At 44.8% G+C, this 16470-nt stretch overlaps 1 long non-coding RNA gene across 1 annotated transcript in view; it reads left to right on the top strand.

Moving 5' to 3' along the window:
- LOC121575323 overlaps positions 1 to 11968 on the top strand; it is a 115159-nt gene extending 103191 nt beyond the window's left edge. The window contains exon 3 of the long non-coding RNA XR_006002316.1: positions 11291 to 11968. This is a non-coding gene — a long non-coding RNA (uncharacterized LOC121575323). The remainder of the gene's footprint in view (positions 1 to 11290) is intronic.
- The last annotated feature ends 4502 nt before the right edge of the window (positions 11969 to 16470 follow it).

Below are 16470 nucleotides of genomic sequence, written 5' to 3'. Positions count from 1 at the left end.
GGCTTGGTGCGAGGAGCAGGAACAGGCCGGGCCGGGCTGGCGACGCGCACCACTGGCTTGGTGCGAGGAGCAGGAACAGGCCGGGCCAGACTGGCGACGCACACCACCAGCTTGGTGCGAGGAGCAGGAAAAGGCCGGGCCGGACTGGCGACGCGCACCACTGGCTTTGTGCGAGGAGCAGGAACAGGCCGGGCCGGACTGGCGACGCGCACCACTGGCTTGGTGCGAGGAGCAGGAACGGGCCGGGCCGGACTGGCGACGCGCACCACTAGCTTGGTGCGAGGAGCAGGAACAGGCCGAGCCGGGCTGGCGACGCGCACCACTGGCTTGGTGCGAGGAGCAGGAACAGGCCGGACTGTGGAGGCAGACTGGAGGTCTGGAGCGGAGAGCTGGCACCACCCGTCCTGGCTGAATGTCTACTTCCGCACAGTATGTGTGAGGCATCAGCACAGGACGCACTGGGCAGTGCACGCGCACTGGCGATACAGTTCGTAGAACTGGCGCAGGATATGCGGGACCGAGGAGGCGTACTGGAGACCAGGAGCGTTGAGCCGGCACACCCCGTCCTGGCTGGATGCCCATCTTCGCACGGTACGTGCGTGGTGCAAGCACAGGACGTACAGGATTGTGCCGGCGCACTGGCGACACAGTACGTAGCTCCGCATAACACGGAGCCTGCCCAGTCATACGCTTCCTCGCGTGAGTACGGGGAGTTGGCTCTGCTCTGACACTAGGCTCCGCCAACCACACCGTGTGCCCCCCCAAAATGTTTTATTGGGGCTGCTTCTCGGGCTTCCTCCTCGACCGGCCTCCTCCGTGTTGCCGTTGCTCCTCTCCTGCCTGGGCATCTACCTTAGCCCATGGTCCTCTCCCCGCAAATATCTCTTCCCATGACCACAAATCGGCCACCTGTGACATGGCCATTCGCTCCGCCTGGGCACGCTGCTTGGTCCTCGTTTGGTGGGATCTTCTGTCACGTTCATTTAATGACGGGACAGACCAAGGCACAGCGTGATATACGTACATGTTTATTAAACCAATAAACACTCGACAAAACAATAAACAAAACGAAACGTGAAGTCCAAGGTAGCACACACAACATACCTTACAAGGAACAAGATCCCACAACCCACTAGTGCCAATAGGCTGCCTAAGTATGATCCCCAATCAGAGACAACGAGCTACAGCTGCCTCTGATTGGGAACCACACCGGCCAACATAGATCTACACATAATAGATCAACACATAGAAAACACCACAAAGAATATACACACCCTGACTCAACATATAAGAGTCCCCTGAGTCAGGGCGTGACAACACGTCTCATACCTGCTTCTTTATCTGGCTACATTTTACCTCATTTCTTTATGTTCATGAAGACAGAAAGGCAGGCAACTCCTGATAAATGCACAACAGATCATGGGTTGGAATCGGTTCAGGGGACAGAACAGAAAACTGGAAAATAACTAAATATGCTGCCTAGGATAAAACAACTATAGCTTGCATGCTCCATAGCAAACTGCTCTATCCGTACGGATTGGTGAAGTAATTTAATGCAGAGCTAATGTAGGGTTTTAAAAAGGATCAGAAAGGAAGGATATTAACCGGTTCCTAACTTTATTTTGCAGGTCGGAACAGTGGAAGGGAATGAGAAAAAATAATGGTTCTGGTCAGAACGAAACGATTGGAAAATAATTTTGGTTCCAACGCCTGCAACAGATAGCTCAATTTCTGCACGTCTCCATCTCTATCACACTCGCACACACCTCCTCCCCGTTAGTGTTTGTCCTGCACCTGCATGGATTTGTCTCTTTATCGCTGTTCCTGTTAAACCGAATAGGAATGAGCATGGAACATTCTGTCCTTATCTCTCCCTCTATCCATTAAAATCAATTCATCATTACATCATTACAGTTAACAATAGCAATAATAATCATATGAAAAAGAGTAGTCACCAAATACAAAATAAAATATACATATTTACAAGACAGTACACACAATCTATTTTTGTGTTGCTCTCGTTCTCCTTTTTCAGATATCTAGACAGCACAGACAGTTCAGATTAGAGTTCTATGAATATTATCACACACCACCACCTCGTCCTTACAGGCCACTGTACAAACAAAACCTGATTACTCCATAAATACATGACCATAAAACCTAATAGGCAATGACATTTTAGTTTTCCACTGAATACAGGATTTCAATATAAGTCTGATTGCATTATACTGTAGAAATTAACAGTATCATGCAGTTCTGTCTGGGAGGTACACTACCGTTCAAAAGTTTTAGAACACCTACTCATTCAAAGGTTTTTCTTTATTTTTACTACTTTCTACATTGTAGAATAATAGTGAAGACATCAAAACTATGAAATAACACATATGGAATCATGTAGTAACCAAAAAAGTGTTAAACAAATCAAAATATATTTTATATTTGAGATTCTTCAAATAGCCACCCTTTGCCTTGATGACAGCTTTGCACACTCTTGGCATTCTCTGGAAATCTTTTCCAACAGTCTTGAAGGAGTTCCCATATATGCTGAGCACTTGTTGGCTGCTTTTCCTTCATCCCAAACCATCTCAATTTGGTTGAGGTTGGGGGGTTGTGGAGGCCAGGTCATCTGATGCAGCACTCCATCACTCTCCTTCTTGGTAAAATAGCCCTTACACAGCCTGAAGGTGTGTTGGATCATCGTCCTGTTGAAAAACAAATGATAGTCCCACTAAGCCCAAACCAGATGGGATGGCATATCGCTGCAGAATGCTGTGGTAGCCATGCTGGTTAGGTGTGCCTTGAATTCTAAATAAATCACAGACAGTGTCACCAGCAAAGCACCCCCACACCATAACACCACCTCCTCCATGCTTTACGGTGGGAAATACACATGTGGAGATCATCCGTTCACCCACTCTGTGTCTCACAAAGACACAGCGGTTGGAACCAAAAATATCAAATTTGGACTCCAGACCAAAGGACAAATTTCCACCGGTCTAATGTCCATTGCTCATGTTTCTTGGCCCAAACAAGTCTCTTCTTCTTATTGGTGACCTTTAGTAGTGGTTTCTTTGCAGCAAATCGACTATGAAGGCCTGGTTAACACAGTCTCCTCTGAACAGTTGATGTTGAGATGTGTCTGTTACTTGAACTCTGTGAAGCATTTATTTGGCTTGCAATTTCTGAGGCTGGTAACTCTAATGAACTTATCCTCTGCAGCAGAGGTAACTCTGGCTCTTCCATTCCTGTGGCGGTCCTCATGAGAGCGAGTTTCATCATAGCGCTTGATGGTTTTTGCGACTGCACTTGAAGAAACGTTCAAAGTACTTGAAATTGTCCATATTGACTGACCTTCATGTCTTAAAGTAATGATGGACTGTCGTTTCTCGTTGCTTATTTGAGCTGTTCTTGCCATAATATGGACTTGGTCTGCTCAAACGAATTAAGAAGGAAAGAAATTCCACAAATTCACTTTTAAGAAGGCACACCTGTTAATTGAAATTCATTCCAGGTGACTACCTCATGAAGCTGGTTGAGAGAATGCCAAGAGTGTGCAAAGCTGTCATCAAGGCAAAGGGTGGCTATTTGAAGAATCTCAAATATACAAAATATATTTTGATTTGTTTAACACTTTTTTGGTTACTACATGATTGAGTGATGAGTCACTAGTGCAGATTACCTCTGCTTGTGTCATCATACTGTTCCATAAAGAGTGATATAAAATGAGGGATAGCTCCACTCTGCTGGTAGGTATCATGGGGCGGCTGTGGAGGGTAATGAGTTTCTGATGACCTTGTTTTAGAGAGTCTGGGGAGGAGGACAGAGAGCTGTGAAGGTGTGTCTCACAGCTCCTCTCCTTTTCTTTAGCCTGTACCATGGAAGTGTAACCAGCCTTGGGCTGTGCCTGTGAGAGCACTGTCTGGAACATACACTTTTTTTCAAGGGGAGGGTCCATACTGCCCTACAAAGGCAAAATGCAGTAACTACGAATTTGGTCAAAAATCTTTGATCTGTTGTAATGGGCAGGTTTATATAAGGGATAAACGCCGACATTCTGTACATTACCTTTGAAATAGTGTATGACGCAGCCGCCGAGTCCCTTTGCGTAGTACATTTTTCCAAGGTAATGTACAGAACGGAGGCGTTTATCCCGCTTATACCACAGTTGCCAAAGTAAACAATATGAAAGCACACATTTACTGGTAGAAATACTTTTTTTTAAGTCGATATTTTCATTTTTGTAAGCGAATTCACACTTCCTCATCTTTTGGTTGCTAGAAACGCGAACCAGTCGTTCGTTCCAATAGTTCTTTATGTTCCGTTGCCATGTTCAGTGGCAAAATTCTTATCCCTTGCTTGCTAGTTAGCCAGCTAGCTATGGCTAACACAGTCACGACCTCTGCAGCCAGAATAAGATCAACGTAGCTGTTTTCTATTGACATTTATTTGGATACATCCATAACAATGAGCTGATAATGCCCGATTTTGCCTGGCATAGCTAGAAAAGTTTGCCTTCTCATCAGGACACTTGTAAACACTTACTGTTAATATACGAGGAGATCGTATCGCATATCAAACACTAGGCTAGAAGCTAGCTAAATATATAGTTTGCTGCTAGCAAACCTGCCAATATGACAACCAAATTCAAAAATAGCAGTTGCTGAAAACAGCTGGTCAAACTAGAAACATGTGGGAGGACTTGACAGTCATATAAAGATACTACTGTATTTGCCACAAAGCCTGCTTTAGCATGGACAGAGGCATTGCGGGCACGTTATAGCGCAGTGCACTGTATTACTTTTAAACTTTACTGCTGACATACACCAAAAATACAACAACATTTCTATATTGTTTTATATTGGTCTATATAAATATTGTTTTGAATATCCATGTAGACAACATGAAGGTAGTACACTATAGGAACTCATCAGTGCCTAGAACACATTGTATGTTCACCTGTGGTCCTGCCACATTAGATGTCAGTGAGTACAAGTATCTGAGGTTGATTTTAAAATATATATATATGTCTTAAGTACATATCTAACTACGCAAATTGAGCCCTTGGTGCCATAATTGCAAAGTGTAAAGCCATGGGTGGCCTACATTTTCAATGTTTTACTAAACTGTTTGATTCATTAGTGCTACGTATCATTACTTATGCTGCAGTAGTATGGGGGCACAGAAATTATTACTATTCTGTTAATTCTGTTTTTAACCGTGCCTGTAGATTTTATCTTGGAGTTGGTAAATGTATGCCAAATGCTGCAATTCAAGGCGATATGGGCTGGAAAACTCTATGGCATCATCAGTGGCTATGTATTTTTAATAATTGGCAGAGATTATGCGGCATGCCAAATGAACGTTTATGTAAGCTTGTATTTTAATGGGCTAGTGATGTTGCAATTGCAACAACAACAAAAATTATACCATGTCAGTCTTTTATTTTTATTTTCATATGACTCACCTCACTGACACAGTGTTTTCAAGAAATTACCGAAATGTTTTCGAATCAGCACTTTCAATAAGTGAAGAACTTAAGTGGCATCAACTGATAAACAAACCCGAAAGTAACAAACTACACACATACTGCCTTTTTAAAAACACTTTTGGGACAGAACCATACATACGTACAGTTTTATCTAATCAATATTGAAGCTTTTTTTGCAAAGTTTTAATATGGAGTGGCCCCTCTCGTTATTGAGACTGGTCAAAACACAAACACTTCCCTAGATAAACATTTCTGTTCTTTTTTTTTTTTTTTTTGTATTTTACATCATGCCTACCACAGTGCATTGATTTTAATTTGAGACTTTAATTCGAGACTTACCTTTCAATGACCTGAGGATCTTTCTCTCTTCCTTCACCTTTTCCATTCTCTTCCTCATCTTTACTGTCTTCTTTACAACTAATCTACCCATTTCAAAATGTTTACCATCTTTGCCTGCCACCATGTTGTCTATTTTCCATAGAAGCTCTGGGACCCGTTGAACGTTGAAGACGTGATACCTGTTGCCACATTTCTCAACAAGCCACTGGAGGGCCTCCCCTTCACTCTTTATGTACTCCTCGATGCCTGCCTTTCCCAGACATTCTCCATTGATGGACAGCACTATAGTGTGACTCCAGACTTTATCACTGAGAAGCTCAAGGTGATCCTCCACTGCTCTTCTACATTCCTCTGTAAAAGAGTGGCTCTCTTCGGGAAGGAATAGTTACATTTTAATCTGGCCAGGATGGTGTGCCCTACTGCACTCTTTCCACTATACCTGCACCCCAGCAGCACAATCCTAATCTGACGGAGAAGAGGACGTGGAGAAAAGGACGTGGATTAGCTATTTTGAGTTACTTCAAAACACCACTTGTGTCAGGCATGGTAAATGGATTGATCGACTCCAAATCAAAATCAACTGAGCTTTTATTAAAGTAGACTCTGGGAACTGGGTCATTTCAATTATTGATATTTACCCATTAGCCACTTACCCATTGTCACGCTGGATCAGGCCAACACATGCTCGTGTCAAAGAAGTTTGAAAGTCAAAAGATGCAACAAGCGATTCCATTACTTAATGTAACGCCTGCAAGTGCGAGGAAGATTCAGACAGAACGCAATGGCATGTTCTTATAGGAGTATTCGCTTTTTGAGTCCATTGTGATTCTGTCTCTCTGGCTCTGGCACACACTGACCTGCACAGATGTAGCGCAATTAAAGGTAAGCAGCTATTGATTCTTGAAAACAACAAGAATGTGAACAAACAATGTATGGCTTCAAAATATGTTTAAAACTATCAGGTGGATCTCTGGATGTCAGTGCTTGCATCGAGAGCTCACTCTATGAATTTGAGAGGGGTTGTTTGTAAAGTGCAGGAGGCTGTCTTGACATGCTTTGGCTGGTCGTGCACTAGATAGGAATACTGACACATGCTGCTAATATTATGGGTTCAATCCCATAATGCAATAGATATGATTGGAACACTATGTGGTAGTAGAGTAGGGGCCTGAGGCAGTGGCGGTCAGTGCCGTTTAAGATGAGGGAGGATGATTTATTTTCATGAGCATGGCCTTATTTCTATTACAGCATATTGGATGACTCTCATTCATATTCCATTCATCCAGTTCAATGTAACAGCAATAGATTTAGGCTACTACATGATACTTGAATTTTCCCTATACCCATCATGAGGTTGCTACAACCTAGGCTATGAATTTAAGTTTACAACATAGGTGCACAGGTTGAGAGAACACAGGTCAAGAGACAAATTTGAGGTGACAGACAGTGCACACTCTTGCCTGCATCTAGCTGATATAGCAGTTTGGCCTTTCCCAGCCAAACTGCTACACACAGCCTACATCGTTGTCACCATATTAGCTAAAGTAACGTCATAGTCAGCACAGCTAATAGAACTAACATGTTAGTAAACCCGCTACAATCATGCAGTAACGATACAGTGAACAGTCAGTAAGCAGTTACACCGGCGGGCCCCGGTGGCAATAAATTAGTAATACCAAAAGTTTACCATGACTTGGAAGAGTTCCAGTGTTGTGTTGGAAAGTAATATCCAGCTAGCTAACATAACATCTCTCTGTTTGAGCAGGGTGTTTCAGTAGACTAAACTAGCTAGCTGCATTTGCTAGCTAAGTAAGTGAAACTGAAAGTGGAAAGAAATGACAATCTACATTTCTCTCTTGCTTATCCTTCATTTTGGAAGAAAATAATTTGTTCAAAACTGTTCAACTATTGTCTTTCTCTCTCTTTGAGTCAACTACTCACCACATTTTATACACTGCAGTGCTAGCTAGCTGTAGCTTATGCTTTCAGTACTAGATTAATTATCTGATCCTTTGATTGGGTGGACAACATGTCAGTGTAACACTCTGGCTCCAGGGACTCTGATTGTTGAGCCAGGGTTGTTATTTTCATTTAGGGTGTATTTTGTTTTGTTGGGTTTTGGTTTTGTATTTCTAGGTTTGCCTTTCTGTTGGTTGTATTTCTAGGTTTGGTCTATGACTCCCAATCGGAGGTAACGAGTGTCAGCTGTCGGCTCGTTATCTCTGATTGGGAGCCATATTTATTCTGAATGTTTTCCTGTGGGAATTGTGGGTTTTGTTTCCGTTTCAGTCGTGTCACTGAGGACTTCATGATCGTGGTTTATTGTTTTTATCGTGGTTTCTTTAATAATAAAGTCTACGATGTTCAGCTCAACACGCTGCGCTTTGGTCTGCTCCTTTCTACGATCGTGACAGAAAAACCCACCAAAGAAAGACCAAGCAGCGTGTCCAGGAGCAAGGAGACTGGACATGGGAGGAGGCGCCGGGCAAGGGAGATGGAGAGGCTGGCGATGGCCCAGGTGGGCACATCGTGGTCCTGGGAGGACATGCTCGGAGGCAAGGGACCTTGGGGAAGGATCAAGGCCCTGGCGAGAGAGGAGCAACGGCGGCAGCAGGGCCATCGTCGGAGGGTCGTGAGTCAACCCCAGAAAATTTTTAGGGGGCACACGGCATGGACGACGGGGCTGACGGAGGAGAAAAGGGGAGTATCCAGGAGGCCACCAGGCCAGGGGTACACCGCCCTGTACGTCCTGTGCTGATGCCTCACACAGAGTGTGTGAGGGTAGGCATTCAGCCAGGACGGGTGGTGGCCGCTGTTCACTCCAGGCCTCCTGTCCGTCTCCACAGCCCGGTCCGGCCTGTTCCTGCCACCCGCACCAAGACTACGGTGCGCGTCGCCAGCCCGACCCGGCCTGTTCCTGCCACCCGCACCAAGACTACGGTGCGCGTCGCCAGCCCGGGTCCGGCCTGTTCCTGCCACCCGCACCAAGTCTACGGTGCGCGTCGCCAGCCCGACCCGGCCTGTTCCTGCCACCCGCACAAGACTACGGTGCGCGTCGCCAGCCCGGTCCGGCCTGTTCCTGCCACCCGCACCAAGTCTACGGTGCGCGTCGCCAGCCCGACCCGGCCTGTTCCTGCCACCCGCACCAAGACTACGGTGCGCGTCCGCCAGCCCGGTCGGCCTGTTCCGCCACCCGCACCAAGACTACGGTGCGCGTCGCCAGCCCGACCCGGCCTGTTCCTGCCACCCGCGACCAAGTCTACGGTGCGCTGTCGCCAGCCCGGTCCGGCCTGTTCCGGCCACCCGCGCAAGACTACGGTGCGCGTCGCCAGCCCGGTCAGGCCTGTTCGGCCACCCGCACCAAGTCTACGGTGCGCCTCAGATGGCCAGAGTCTGCCGTCTGCCCAACGGGGGCCTGAACTGCCCGTCTGCCCAAAGCCTGCAAAGCCGCCCGTCTGCCGCCATGAGCCATCAGGAGCCGTCCGCCAGACCAGAGCCGCTAGAGCCTTCCGCGCAGACAGGATCAGCCAGAGCCTTCCGCCAGACAGGATCAGCCAGAGCCTCCTGCCAGACAGGATCAGCCAGAGCCTTCTGCCAGACAGGATCAGCCAGAGCCTTCTGCCAGACAGGATCAGCCAGAGCCTTCCGCCAGCCATGAGCAGCCAGATCCGTCCGTGCCAGCCACGAGCAGCCAGATCCGTCGGCCAGCCATGAGCAGCCAGATCCGTCGGCCAGCCATGAGCAGCCAGATCCGTCCAGCCAGCCATGAGCAGCCAGATCCTTCAGCCTGCCATGAGCCGTCCAGCCAGGTGCTGTCCCTTAGCCCGGTGCTGCCCTAAATCCAGGTGGGAGTAGTTGGAGGTGGTCATGTGGAGGAGGCTAGGGAAGCGGGTGGTGACTAAGGTGGGGTGGGGACCACGACCAGGGCCAGAACCGCCACCGTGGACAGACGCCCACCCAGACCCTCCCGAGACTGTATGCTGGTGCCCGAGTGCGCACCTTTAGGGGGTACTGCAACACTCTGGCTCAGGGACTCTGATTGTTGAGCCAGGGTTGTTATTTTCATTTAGGGTGTATTTTGTTTTGTTGGGTTTTGGTTTTGTATTTCTAGGTTTGCCTTTCTGTTGGTTGTATTTCTAGGTTTGGTCTATGACTCCCAATCGGAGGTAACGAGTGTCAGCTGTCGGCTCGTTATCTCTGATTGGGAGCCATATTTATTCTGAATGTTTTCCTGTGGGAATTGTGGGTTTTTGTTTCCCGTTTCAGTCGTGTCACTGAGGACTTCATGATCGTGGTTTATTGTTTTTATCGTGGTTTCTTTAATAATAAAGTCTACGATGTTCGCTCAACACGCTGCGCTTTGGTCTGCTCCTTTCTACGATCGTGACAGTCAGTTCATAATGCAAGAGGTCTGATAGCCTGGAGGACGTCCTCCGGAAGGTTTTGTATTGAAGTCAATGGGCCTCATTCACCAATATCTACCTAAGAATTTTCTAAACTTTGTTCTTAATAAACTCCCTAAGAAAAGTCTATGTTGGATTCATGACATGTTCTTAAACAACAGAATTGTTCGCACCTGTGTTCTTGGGATTGATGAATCCCACGTCTTCGTAATTGAATGCGTGTGCCAGTTGTTCCTAATTAGCATAAGAAAACGCCCCGCAAATTCCCATATAAGGACATGACACTTCAGGGCCGTGTGCAAGAAAAGTTGGAGAATGTCCAAAAGACGCACAGATGGTGGTGGTCCACCGATCACCAAACGAAAAAGTAACTTCAGTAATTATGAAATAGAAATTCTACTGCAACAGGTAAATGCCAAACGAGGCATAATATTTAGTAGTGTTTCCAGTGGTTTTAAAGCCACCAACAAAACGGAGGCATGGAAGGAGATCACGGATTCCGTGAACTCTGTTTCTGGACTACATCGCTCAATTGAAGATGTAAAAAATAAATGGTTTGACTTAAAATCAGAGACCAACAAATCCATTGCCAAACATAAGAGACATATGCTGACCACTGGAGGGGGGCATGCAGGCCCTGAGTTATCTGAGATTGACCAGCGCATCGGGGCCATTATTGGTGAGACGGCACTCTCAGGTGTGCCATCAGCGGAGCAACTGGACACTGACCAGGGCCCTATATCAACAGCTTCATATCCTCCAAGGCCATCTCCCACCAGTGAATCAGACGTTAAGCAAGTCTTTCTGAATTTATACAATTTCATGCCATAATTTAACTGAAAGCAAGGGTGAAACCATTGGAAAGGAATTTTACACCAGTTTGTCAAACCAAATGTGGGCCTATGTGACTGTGAATGAGTCCTCACCTGAATTCCTAGTTTATTCAGTTTGAAATCCTATTGCTTTTGCAGTAGGCCTATATTGAACAAACTGAAACATCTATAAAAAAAAAAAATCAGTGTGACTGTTTTACTTTCAGTATCGTTTTTGTTATTTACAGATCTCCAATCCAGGCAACCCCTCTGTGAAGAGGAACCTGACACCATTCTGCCTTCCTGCAGTAGGCCTGCCTCTGTACCTGCCCCCAGGTCCCGTCCAACTGCTCGTGTCATCTCCGATGCTGTCTTGGATAACCAGGAGCGGATTGCGCAAAGTCTCTGAAATCGCTTCTACTCTGGCCACAATATCAGAAACACTAAAAGACATAAACACACATTTAAAAATATAAAGAACGTGCACTGAAACCTGTATCATTTCATGTGTTTAATTTGTGGTATTTAAAGGACAAAACAAATCAAAAACGAGAAATTATTTGTTGTCTGACTTCCACGCCAAGTCGATTGTCTGGTCCCAGCAATGGGTCAGGGCGCACATCCTGGTGTGGTGGCTGAAGTGGAAGTGGAACACCACGCTTCATAGCGTTGTTGTGTAACACACAACAGGCCATGATTATTCTGCAAACCTAAAAACGGTGTAAAGATGATCAAAAGCTTGCATTTATCCTCAGTAATTTTCCATTCAAGTTGTTAGACCCAGGTGGCTTGTCATTGTTGATAGCCCCCACAAAAAATTATGCTCTTCCACACTCACTTTACGTAATCCAAAATTACAATGCCTGTCTTTCATAATTTGGTCAGTTATAATTGGATGTGTTGCTGGCATGTCATGCCTAAATTTGCAAATCTTGCCAATAAATGTTTTTAAGTAGTTGACAATGTCAGTGTGTTTTGTGATGAATGAGCCATCTGATTCAATAAATGATGGAGCTTGGATTGTATTTTTGCCCAATATTTCATTTAAGGTGATCCAAAGCTTTTTACTATCATTCTTTATATACTTTATCTTTGTTTCAAAGTATAGTTTCTTCTTCTTTTTATTCAGTTTAGTCACATGATTTCTCAATTTGCAGTATGTTTGCCAATCGGTTGTTCAGCTAGACTTATTTGCCATTCCATTTGCCTCATCCCTCTCAACCATACAATTTTTAAATTCCTCATCCATCCACAGGGATTTAACAGTTGTTACAGTAATTTTCAATAATGGGTGCATGCTTATTAGTAACTGGAATAAGCAATTTCATAAATATGTCAAGTGCAGTGTCTGGTTGCTACTCATTACACACCACAGACCAGCAAATATTTTTTAAATCATCAACATAGGAATCACTACAAAACGTATTGTTTGACCTCTTGTACACTATATTAGGCCCAGCCTTTGGAACTTTGGTCTTCCTAGATATGGCTACTATATTGTGATCACTACATCCAATGGATTTGGATACTGCTTTAAAGCAGATTTCTGCAGCATTAGTAAAGATGTGATCAATACATGTGGATGATTTAATGAATGTGCTGTTTGTAAATACCCTGGTAGGTTGACTGATAACCTGAACCAGGTTGCAGACACTGGTTACAAGCTTTTTCTAGAGTGGGCAGCTTGACGAAAGCCAGTCAATATTTAGGTCACCTAGAAAATATACCTCTCTGTTGATAGCACATACATTATTAAGCCATTTCACACATATTATCCAGATAAAAACTGTTAGCACTTGGTAGTCTCTAGCAACTTCCCACAAGAATGGGCTTTATGTGAGGTAGGTGAACCTGTAGCCATATTACTTCAACATTTAACATGAAATCCTCTCTAAGCTTTACAGGAATGTTTCTCTGAATATAGACCACAACACCACCCCCATTGGTATGTTATAACCATGTATTGCTACCACTGTATCATCAAATGTATTATCTAAGTGAGATTCAGAGATAGTCAGAATATGAATGTAATCTGTTACTAGCAAGTTATTGATTTCATGAACCTTGTTTCTTCCTCATCAATCTACACACAATACCCCATAATGACAAAGCAAAAACAGGTATGTAGAATTTTTTTACATTTACATAAGTATTCAGACCCTTTACTCAGTACTTTGTTGAAGCACCATTGGCAGCGATTACAGCCTCAAGTCTTCTTGGATATGACACTACAAGCGTGGCACAACTGTATTCAGGGAGTTTCTCCCATTCTTCTCTGCAGATCCTCTCAAGCTCTGTCAGGTTGGATGGGGAGCGTTGCAGCTGAGCTATTTTCAGGTGTCTCCAGAGATGTTCAATCGGGTTCAAGTCCAGGCTCTGGCTGGGCCACTCAAGGACATTCAGAGACTTGTCCCGAAGCCACTCCTGTGTTGTCTTGGCTGTGTGCTTAGGGTTGTTGTCCAGTTGGAAGGTGAACCTTCTCCCCAGTCTGAGGTCCTGAGTGCTCTGGAGCAGGTTTTCATCAAGGATCTCTATGTACTTTGCTCCGTTCATCTTTCCCTCGATCCTGACAAGTCTCCCAGTTCCTGCCATTAAAAAACATCCTCACAGCATGATGCTGCTACCACCATGCTTCACCTTAGGAATGGTGTCAGGTTTCCTCCAGATGTGACGCTTGGCATTCAGGCCAAAGAGTTCAATCTTGGTTACATCAGACCAGAGAATCTTGTTTCTCATGGTCTGAGAGTCGTTTAGGTTCCTTTTGGCAAACTCCAATTGGGATGTCATGTGCCTTTTACTGAGTGGCTTCCGTCTGGCCACTCTACCATAAAGGCCTGATTGGTGGAGTGGTGCAGAGATGGTTGTCCTTCTGGAAGGTTCTCCCATCTCCACAGAGGAACTCTGGAGCGCTGTCAGAGTGATCATCGGGTTTTTGGTCACCTCCCTGATGAAGGCCATTCTCCCCTAATTGCTCAGTTTGGCCGGGTGGCCAGCTGTAGGAAGAGTCTTGGTGGTTCCAAACTTCTTCCATTTAAGAATGATGGAGGCCACTGTGTTCTTGAGGAACTTCAATGCTGCAGACATTTTTTGTTACCCTTCCCCAGATCTGTGCCTCGACACAATCCTGTCTCGGAGCTCTACGGACAATTGCTTCAACCTCATGGCTTGGTTTTTGCTCTGACATGCACTGTCAACTGTGGGACCTTATACAGTGGGGGAAAAAAGTATTTAGTCAGCCACCAATTGTGCAAGTTCTCCCACTTAAAAAGATGAGAGAGGCCTGTAATTTTCATCATAGGTACACGTCAACTATAACAGACAAAATGAGATTTTTCTTTCCAGAAAATCACATTGTAGGATTTTTTATGAATTTATTTGCAAATTATGGTGGAAAATAAGTATTTGGTCAATAACAAAAGTTTCTCAATACTTTGTTATATACCCTTTGTTGGCAATGACACCGGTCAAACGTTTTCTGTAAGTCTTCACAAGGTTTTCACACACTGTTGCTGGTATTTTGGCCCATTCCTCCATGCAGATCTCCTCTAGAGCAGTGATGTTTTGGGGGCTGTCGCTGGGCAACACAGACCTTCAACTCCCCTCCAAAGATTTTCTATGGGGTTGAGATCTGGAGACTGGCTAGGCCACTCCAGGACCTTGAAATGCTTCTTACGAAGCTCACTCCTTCGTTGCCCGGGCGGTGTGTTTGGGATCATTGTCATGCTGAAAGACCCAGCCACGTTTCATCTTCAATGCCCTTGCTGATGGAAGGAGGTTTTCACTCAAAATCTCACGATACATGGCCCCATTCATTCTTTCCTTTACACGGATCAGTCGTCCTGGTCCCTTTGCAGAAAACAGCCCCAAAGCATGATGTTTCCACCCCCATGCTTCACAGTAGGTATGGTGTTCTTTGGATGCAACTCAGCATTCTTTGTCCTCCAAACACGACGAGTTGAGTTTTTACCAAAAGTTCTATTTTGGTTTCATCTGACCATATGACATTCTCCCAATCCTCTTCTGGATCATCCAAATGCACTCTAGCAAACTTCAGACGGGCCTGGACATGTACAGGCTTAAGCAGGGGGACATGTCTGGCACTGCAGGATTTGAGTCCCTGGCGGCGTAGTGTGTTACTGATGGCAGGCTTTGTTACTTTGGTCCCAGCTCTCTGCAGGTCATTCACTAGGTCCCCCGTGTGGTTCTGGGATTTTTGCTCACCGTTCTTGTGATCATTTTGACCCCACGGGGTGAGATCTTGCGTGGAGCCCCAGATCGAGGGAGATTATCAGTGGTCTTGTATGTCTTCCATTTCCTAATAATTGCTCCCACAGTTGATTTCTTCAAACCAAGCTGCTTACCTATTGCAGATTCAGTCTTCCCAGCCTGGTGCAGGTCTACAATTTTGTTTCTGGTGTCCTTTGACAGCTCTTTGGTCTTGGCCATAGTGGAGTTTGGAGTGTGACTGTTTGAGGTTGTGGACAGGTGTCTTTTATACTGATAACAAGTTCAAACAGGTGCCATTTATACAGGTAACGAGTGGAGGACAGAGGAGCCTCTTAAAGAAGAAGTTACAGGTCTGTGAGAGCCAGGAAATCTTGCTTGTTTGTAGGTGACCAAATACTTATTTTCCACCATAATTTGCAAATAAATTCATTAAAAATCCTACAATGTGATTTTCTGGAGAAAAAAAATCTCAATTTGTCTGTCATAGTTGACGTGTACTTATGATGAATATTACAGGCCTCTCTCATCTTTTTAAGTGGGAGAACTTGCACAATTGGTGGCTGACTAAATACTTTTTTCCCCCACTGTATAGACAAGTGTGTGCCGTTCCAAATCATGTACAATTAATTATATTTACCACATGTGGACTCCAATCAAGTTGTAGAAACATCTCAAGGATGATCAATGGAAACAGGATGTACCTGAGCTCAATTTCGAGTCTCATAGCAAAGGGTCTGAATACTTATGTAGCTAAGGTAATTCTAAAAACCTGTTTTCGCTTTGTCATGATGGGTTATTGTGTGTAGATTTATTTAACCCATTTTAGAATAAGGCTGTAACGTAACAAAATGTGGAAAAAGGGAAGGGGTCTGAATACTTTTCGAATGCACTGTATGTTAATGTGGGCTATTTTTAGCAGTTTTCTTGGATGCTTGATTGTTTTTATTGCTTTACTGATAAGCTTATCAGAAGTAGACATAACAATGTTATTTATGTTTGAGCTGATAGTGCAGGGTGAGCTGCACACAGTGGAGTTCCTACTTGGGCACACCGTCTCAGAGCTAACAGTATAACTGGTTCATAGGCACATGATTACTATCTTCAGCTCAAGGTACATGTTCCAGAGAAGCTCTGGTACAGAGTCCCTATAACCAGACATACATTCAAATGATAGAAATATACTGAACAAAAATATAAATGC

This window comes from Coregonus clupeaformis, chromosome 10 (genome assembly GCF_020615455.1).
Source record: "Coregonus clupeaformis isolate EN_2021a chromosome 10, ASM2061545v1, whole genome shotgun sequence".
Classification (NCBI taxonomy): Eukaryota; Metazoa; Chordata; class Actinopteri; order Salmoniformes; family Salmonidae; genus Coregonus; species Coregonus clupeaformis.
The sequence above is the reverse complement of the archived record's forward strand: the minus strand, read 5'-3'. Positions and strand labels throughout refer to the sequence as shown.